Source organism: Arachis ipaensis, chromosome B6 (genome assembly GCF_059453495.1).
Source record: "Arachis ipaensis isolate K30076 ecotype BB chromosome B6, ASM5945349v1, whole genome shotgun sequence".
Taxonomy (NCBI): Eukaryota; Viridiplantae; Streptophyta; class Magnoliopsida; order Fabales; family Fabaceae; genus Arachis; species Arachis ipaensis.
Genome location: NC_142441.1, coordinates 11,678,644 through 11,687,456, shown reverse-complemented (window position 1 = coordinate 11,687,456; position 8,813 = coordinate 11,678,644). Strand labels below are relative to the sequence as shown.

Sequence of the window (8,813 nt, the reverse complement as noted above, 5' to 3'; positions counted from 1 at the left end):
GAGATTCAGAAGGAACAACGCATCTCCATACGCTTATCTGAAATTCTTGCCAATGAATTACATAAGTATCTCTATCCTATTTTACGTTTTAATTAAAACTCTATAACCATTTGAATCCACCTGATTGAGATTTACAAGGTGACCATAGCTTGCTTTAAGCCGACAATCTCCGTGGGATCGACCCTTACTCATGTAAGGTTTATTACTTGGACGACCCAGTGCACTTGCTGGTTAGTTGTGCGAGATTATGAAAAAGAACTAAGATTAAGAATATGCGTATTAAGTTTTTAGCGCCGTTACCAAGGAATGAACGATCACGATTTTGTGCACCATCAGCCTCCACCTCCACCTCTGGCTGGGGACCAGACCAGCGCTGGTCCCTGCTCCTAGAGCGTAGGTGTTCCCTAACACCTCCTCCTGGGAAGGCTTAGATTGAACTTCAACTTCAACATCGTCCTGGGGAGGAACCTCGTTGGCGGGGGTGGCAGAATCATCGTCACTCTCGTCAGTGAGGAAGGTGTTGAACAAGGCATCAAGCCCAACCTGCTCGCCAGTCATTGACACTGCAACAACAAAGAAAGAGCTCGTTAGCTAGGAAAACAGTTAATCAACAGCGCAGGAAATAAAAACGGCTACACGGCTACTCATGAATGTAACTCTTAGGCATACCCCGATCACCCATCAGGAGATGGGAGTTGACGATATTCTTCCCAAAAACAGCCAGCAGTACGTCGGCAACCCTCTTATTAACAGGAGACAACCCCATATATGTCACCTTAGTGAAAGCATTAGCCCTAGCACCAAAGCTTCAGTAAGTCAGAATGTGACGTTCCCCCTCCAGGGTCAGCCAAAAGGGGTGCCGACCTTCAGCCGGGCAAACTTTGAAGTATTTATCCTTGAATCCATGGTAAGAATCCTCAAACAAGCCGAAGATCCCTTCAACCCTGAGCTGCCCGGAAGGACATGAAACCTTTTTTGGTCCTCCCCTCTTTGGAAGGGTTTGTTAAAGTAAAAAGACAAAGAAACACCTCGACTGAGGCCGGCAGCTCTAGAAACTCGCACACCATCTCGAAACAGCGGATGGAGGCCCAGCTGTTCGGATGCAATTGAGATGGCGCCATCTCACACCGGTTGAGCAGCGCCATTTAGAAAGGAGAAAAGGGGATGCGAACCCCCAGGTGTGTAAACATGGCTTTGTAGAACCAGATCCAATCGGGAACCTGGGGAGAGTGTAAGTTCAATTGAAATATCCTTTCCTGTTCGGCGAGAACGAAAGCCTCATGGTTACTATCCTCGTCTCCTCCCCCGCAAAGGTATTATGCGTCGGAACTCCGTGAGCTCCTCCAAAGACATCTGATTCGAGGTTTCCTTGACATCTGAGGTCACCCACGCGTATCGGTCGTAGGGCGCCGGTCTCACGACCCTTATAACGGGACGCTGGGCCATACCTACAGTGGGGCACCACTCAAAATCAGTCTAAGAGGTCGGGTTACTGGCACTACTGCCAGAAAGCTTCAATACCACTACCAGAAACTACAGTTTTTCTATTCAGTAACTACAACCATCAAAATGAAGCCTAAATAAGCAAAAAGCAAAGTCCTAGAATGGTAACCCCCTAACGTATCTACCTAATACTAAACACCAGTGAACGCACAATTCAACCCAATGTATAACACGCATGCAAAACCAGGAAGATAAGTGACACAACATCAAATATAAGAAAAGGAAAAGATGAAGCTTACCAAGGTAATAGTGATCGAAGGGGGCGGCAAAAAACCAAGGAAGATTTGGGCAAATTAGTGGCCTGCAGTGAAGAACTTGGGAAGAGAAAGGAGAAAGCAAGGGAAACGCGATGGCTGTAAAACGAAACTGGAATGAAACTGAAAGGAAACTGAAAAGAAAACCAACCCTGAGAAGCGCGAAGGGCAGGGGTAGAATAGTCATTTTTCGCAGGGTTTTGAATCACCATTAAGAATAATAAATGCTCGGCGTGAAGAACGAGGCGAGAAAAATGCTCCCCTACAACGAAGAATCCCACACACGCCAAAGGCGCATCCTGCCCACAAGCGACCGACGAGGTGACGATGAATGAGAGAGAGCACAAGAACATGCCAGCAACGACGCTCACGGCCCTAGCTGGCGTGTTGGGGGCACTGCTACGGCCCAACCCAGCTGGCCCATTAACCAACCCACCCCAAGAAGGTCCCGCCCTGAGCGGTCGGACTGGCGGGTGTCACCCTCCCGGTTTGTGACCCTGACACGCGCCCTTGCTGCCAGCTGCATGACAGCTGTGGGGAAGGAAGATTCCTGGAAGGAGACCTTTCCTGTGGGGCCCATTCTACTGACAGGGTATATATGGGGAAGGTCCTACCCCTCCCCTCAGGTACGTCACCATATCCCTTACTCATAATCCGCCTGCACACTTTTTGACTTGAGCGTCGGAGTGTTCTTACAGGTGGCACGCCCTGCCTCGCAAAGATCTCGAGAAGTTGGTTACGCCCGCAGCTCACTCCGCCAACCCAGACCAAGGCTGATTCCCACCTTCACACCTAGGAGACACCCTCGACCCGTTCGGGACACGACCAGCCGGACATTCGGCGTTCATTTTTTTTAATCTAGTGTTAAGTGTATCAATTCTATTATAGTTATTAATCATTTTTGTTAATTTTTTTTCTAAATTTATGATTAAAATAACAATTATAAATATTAATAATTAAATAAATCATTTTATTATAATTATTTAAGTTTTATTCTCAAAATTAAAAATGTACTATTTTTTTTAATAATTTTTTATTTATGTTATCCGTATATATTAATCGTTTAGCTAATAGTTTTGTTATTTGTAGGATATATTTATTTATTTTGTTTAAATAATTTTAAAATTTTTCTTATTTAAGTATACATATATATTAAGTCACATATGTTAATTATTTTTTTATTTTTTGATTATGAATTTTTTATTGAGCCTACAATCATTCAATGAATTTGTTATTCTGTTAATATTATTATACACGTAATGATCTTTATAAATTATAGTAATTTTTTTATTTATGTATATGTATATATTAATTGTTTAGTTAATAATTTTCTTATTCTTAGAATATATTTATTTTGTTAAATAATTTTAAATATTTTCTTATTTAGTTTATACATATATATTAATTGTATGCAAACATATTTAAGTCGCATAAATTAATTATTTTCTTATGATGATTATTTCTTTTTGAGCCTACAATCATTCAATAATTTTTTTATTTTTTATTATTAATATCATCTTATGTGTAATCTTCATAAATTACAATAATTTTTTTATTTATGTATACTTATATATTAATTTTGCTACATAATTCTAAATATTTTTTTATTTAGGCATACATATATATTAGTTATACATAAAAACATTTAAATCATATATATTAATTATTTTTTGTTATGATTATTTTCTTATATATATATATATATATGATTATTTTTTATTCTACAATGGCGCAATAATTTTTTATTTTTTATATTCATATATACTCCCTAATTTTCATTTATACCCATGATTAACAATTTTTTTAAATAGTGACGTTTTAATTTTTCTTTTGTTTCACATATCTTCGTATGTTAGCAAGAAAAACAAAATCACGTATTGTGACTCTTTTTCTTTTACCATGCCTTAATCTTAATTAATCAATCTTGTGTCCACACAATATAATTAAATTTTTAATCACTCTAATCTATTGATGAATTACACTTCTCTTAATAATTGCATTACTATTCTGAAATACAAAAAAAAAAGTGATACATATATCCAAGAAAGGAAATAAACTTAAAAATTGGAAAAAAAATTATATTAAAAAATTTAAAAAGAACATATCCAAGAAGAATAGTCGTAATATATAAATTGAGGCAACAATTTAAATTTCTCTAAAACTTATTTATTCAAATACCAATATTAGAAATAAATTATTTAAATAATATTTAATCTATTCTAGTCCTTAGACACGTATAGATTAGAGTCATTCTCGTAACGACAACCAACTGAAACAACAACATAAATTTGAACATTTAGAATTCGTACAAATTCAGACCATCCCCTTGTTAAATAAGCTTCATCATCTGCTATTCATGCAATCCGGAAAGGTATAGAATTGCCACACCAAAAAATTAAACTGACCTTTATTCCCTGAATGGCATTGCATTGATGCAAACGAAAGTAAGTAATTTTTGAAAGAAAAATACAATATGTTATAAAATTATTTTAATTATGAAAAGCTTAAAATAAGAAAATTTGAATATATTACCAATCGTTGAAATTGCATCTTCGAATTTGATACGAATTTACCAAAACTGAACTTAAATTGAGAAAATTCAATCTCATTATGTGCTCCACTTCAAAGACTTACGAGCAGACGTAGAAGGTATGGAGGGGATGTGTAAAGCCCGCTAAAATCGATAAATAATTAGTCAATAAATAAAATTTTAAATAAAAAAATTAGAAATGCAAAACTAATATCAAAATAGGATAGAGCTCATCAAAACGAAAATTTTGATACCAATTTCAAAAATTTGGCCCAAAATTAGACCGGAAGGGCCAAACCGGTTGAACCGGAATCCAAACCGGATCCGTGGGTCCAACTAGACCCATACTTAAAAAGAGGAAGAAGCTCTTCTTCCCCATTCTGCATCAAACACACCAAACAGGTTGGGGGAGGAAGAGAGCTCCCTAACCCTCACTCAAATTTCATCTCTCAATTACTTTTGATCCGGAGCTCCGATTGACGAACCGTTTGCGACTACATGTTCACCACGATGAGCTCTACGAAACCCATGGAACAATTTGGTAGGTAACTCACTATTTCTTTCTCAGCCAGCTTCCCCCAATTTCAAAAATTCATGAACAATTAAGTTAAAAATTGTTCAATTTTGGTGTTTTAGGTTCGATTTAGCCTGCGTAGCTTATCGGGCTTGAGTTGCTACGTGTGTGATTATGGTAAGGATCACCTAAACCCTAATCCAAGTTTGGTTTTATTATGTAGAATCTGAAATTTAAGTGCACATGTGATTTACGTGTGAATTAAGTAGATATATATGCATTGGAATTAAAATTGGGAGCATTTGGAAGCTTGTTGGTGATGGGAGTCAAGATTTGGGTTGGTTTCTCAAGCTTGTAAGGGGCTGTGATTGTGTTCTTGTGGCTGCCTTGGTCCAAGTGCGGTGATCGGCCAATGTATGGTTTAGGTTTCGTGCGTTTAACATTTAAGGTGTTGTGAAAACTTAGGCTAGAAGAACCATAGGTTAAGTTAAAATGATTAATTGTGTTTAATGATTAGTCTTTATGGTATTGATGGATGAGTTGATGTGTGCATGTGTTGAGTACTTGATAATGTAGGTTGAATGTAAATATGTATATGTATGTTAGTATAATGATGATGGATGAAGGATTGATGATTATGGCTATTTAATGATATGGTTGAGTTAGAGTGGTGTTTATGTGAAATTGTTGGTATGATTATATTGATTAATGTTGTGGTGATGGTTGAAGTATTTTATGACGATGACAATATGTGGATATGAAATAATATGTTAGTTTGTAAGTTATGAGTAAATTTTGTAAAGTTTGGTGGAAGTGGGGTATTGTTGAGTTATGGAAATGCAAGGGTGCAAGAATTATTGTGTTATGGTGAAGAACAGGTTGTATTGATGGTTATGGTATGATTGAGTTAAATGAGATTGAGTTTTAAAAAGAAAATGTGGTTTTTGGGTAAAAATGGGGTTTGGCATGTTTTGGTAAACTTTGGTTTTTGATGAACTTTGGTAGTCCATAACTTGCTCCTCAAATTTTGAATGGAATGGCAATTTGTTTCAAATGAAAGATGGTTTGGCAAGCTTTTAAACAATATCAATTTTGTGAAAAATGGAAGTTTGTAGAGGAAGTTATGGACGACGGAAATTTGGTATATAAAACTGTGATGTAGGTGTTAAAAACTGGTTTATAGCAGCTTTCTGGGCATTCTGGCTGTTTTGGAAAAACGCCCATCCACGCGTACGCATGGCCCACGCGTACGCGTGGCATAGCACTTTGACGACGCATGCGCGAGTAGCCATGCGTGCGCGTGAAAAGCTAATGCGCATGATCACGCGTACACATGACTCACGCGTATGCGTGACTTGGTGTTCGTTCCACGCGTGCGCGTGGCACACGCGTACGCGTGGCTTCGATTTGCTGCAAAACTGGATTTTGGTTGTTTTAAACCAAATTTTTACTTCTAAACCTCCATTTTTTTCCTTTTAGACTTAGAGTATAGTACTAAGTCCAGTAGCTAGTTGGAGCTAGGAAAATAAGATAACTTGGGGATGAAGTAAGAGATAAAATGATGAGTTATATGAAGGAGATGAGAAAATCAAATAAGGATTAATGCCATGGGTTGATATATGGTTATATGTTGTTTATGAAAATGAAATGGCTTATGAATAATGATATATGAGATACGAGTTTCCCTGGGTAAAAATCGTGGCTCGCCACCTCGTGTTCCAGGTTGAATCTCGATACTCTGTTGACCCTACGTCATAAGGGTGACCGGGCACATATAAATTCCCAGGTATGGATAACCCCCATTGAGTGATTATATGATGAATGAATGTGAACTCTATGCATAGACTCTTGGGAATGTGTGACAGGGGACAGTCTAAGATTTTCGGACTTGTCGGGTTGGCTGGATAACCGACAGATGGGCCCCATCAACCATAGGACAGGCATGCATCATGTGCATTTGTTTGTTTTGGTTGCTATGCATTTCCTGAGTTTGCCTAACTGTATGTATACATCCTGCTACTTGCTATACTTGCTACTTGTACTATCTGCCTATTACTTGTCCATGATTTTGTATGGTTGCTTGTCTTTGCTGAATTATGGATGACGGAGGAACGGAGGAAGGGTGAAATGGTTGATGTTCGGTTAGGTTTAAGATTGAGTGAGTTTAGGCAGGTTTAGTATACCTACCCCTATTTATGGCTTCTGTTTAGAAATTAAGTTTTACAATTGTATGACGGAGTTCTAGAATTGCCTCTGGCATTTCCATGACTTATACGCGTAGCACCTTTACCATGCTGAGAACCTCCGGTTCTCATCCCATATTGTGTTGCTGTTTTCAGATGCAGGTCGAGAGGCTCCTCGCTAGGCGTCTGGATTTCCTGAAGTGTAGTCTGGGATGTTTTGGGCTTTCTGTTTACTTATATATGTATATATGTACTTAGCTTGCTCTCCAAGAGACTTGACCATGTTGTTCCTCATAGAGGATTACAGGAGAGTTAGGAAACTTATTTCTGTATTTTTGGTTTTTGGGATACTTATGTATATATGTAAATATTCTCCGGCCAGCCTTGGCTTCGCAGGCTGAGTCAGGAGCTAGTTATGATGTTTCCTTGGCTTTCCTTTACTCTCTTACTTATCTTTATCATTTCCTATTAAGGTTTCTTAGCACGCAAGTATTCATATTCCTTGAGCGTTGCGCTCTTTATTTTTGCGATTTTGTTTTACCCATTTTTCAAGGCTCCTAGTATATTTTATCCTTTGTTATGTATTATTATATATTTTATTTTAGAGGTCGTAATACTACACCTCCTCTGTTTTACATCCTAGGTGTAAAGCTCTGTGTGAAAGGGTATTACATTATGGTATCAGAGCAGTTTGTTCCTATAGAGCCTGAGGGACGGACTGATTATGCCTCTGGGTATACTCTGGGTGTCTATACATGTTATTTAGGGTATCTAACTGATATATGTGGCATGAATGCTCATGATCATGCATTTGGGACTTTGGAATACTGAACTTGAGATATTGAGACTGATCACCTTGATATCACTTGTTTGGTGTGAACAGGAACCAAATGGCATCTCGTGGGCGTGGTCGTGAGCGTAATCGAGGTCAAGGATAGAGAGCTAATGAGGTAACCATACCAATAGATAGTTTGACCGATATTGTGACTACAATGACAAGTTTTGTTGCTGCTATTGGTGTTGTCGCCACTGCGACCATCAGAGTGATGGATGAGATGGAACCACAAGCTAGAACTAGCAACGGTGGTGGTAATGAATATGAAGGTGGACATAATGTTCCGAATACTGGGGTACCAGTGGGTTATCCAGAGCAAGTTAACACAGATCAGGCAACAGGAGAAAGCTCAAGGAGGAATGAGGTAGTAAGAAGTAATCACCCTAAACCCTTCACAAAGAAAAAGGGACATGTTACACCTAAGAGCCAAAATTTCAAAAAGAATCATTTTGCCACTTCACATCTCCAGCGCCGAAACAATGACCGAAGGAACGACAACGGTTTGGACCTAAATTCAGAAGGGCAAACTAGTGCTCAACCAGGTGACTTAAGGTGCTCAAGATGCAAGAGGTACCATCCGAGCAGACCATGCAGGGCTGGATTAGGCGTATGTTACAAGTGCGGGAGGCCAGGGCATATGTCCTGGAATTGTTCATACAGAGAAAGACGGGATGCAACCGAACCCGATTTTCAGAGTCGAGGTAATTATGAACCAACAGTTGAATTTTTAACTTCCTTGCCTACCATTGATATGTAATATTCCTTCGTGACGCATGACGAGTTTCAGTAATCATAAGGTCCAAGTCAATGATTAGTCGAAAACTATTGGTTGTTGAGATAGAGTGATACTCAGCTAACTTAGAGGAGTGGTTAGGCTTTAGAAGGTTAAGGATTAAGTGATGTAGTGGAAGCAAGTTGGACCATATCTAAGGAATCAGGAGTGTTGAGGGCTACGCGGAGTTATTGTTCGGAATCCAGTGACGGTGAAACTTTG

General features: G+C 38.6%; 1 pseudogene; it reads left to right on the top strand.

Moving 5' to 3' along the window:
• Positions 1 to 7,874: 7,874 nt before the first annotated feature.
• Positions 7,875 to 8,576, top strand: LOC148554623 (uncharacterized; annotated as a pseudogene).
• The last annotated feature ends 237 nt before the right edge of the window (positions 8,577 to 8,813 follow it).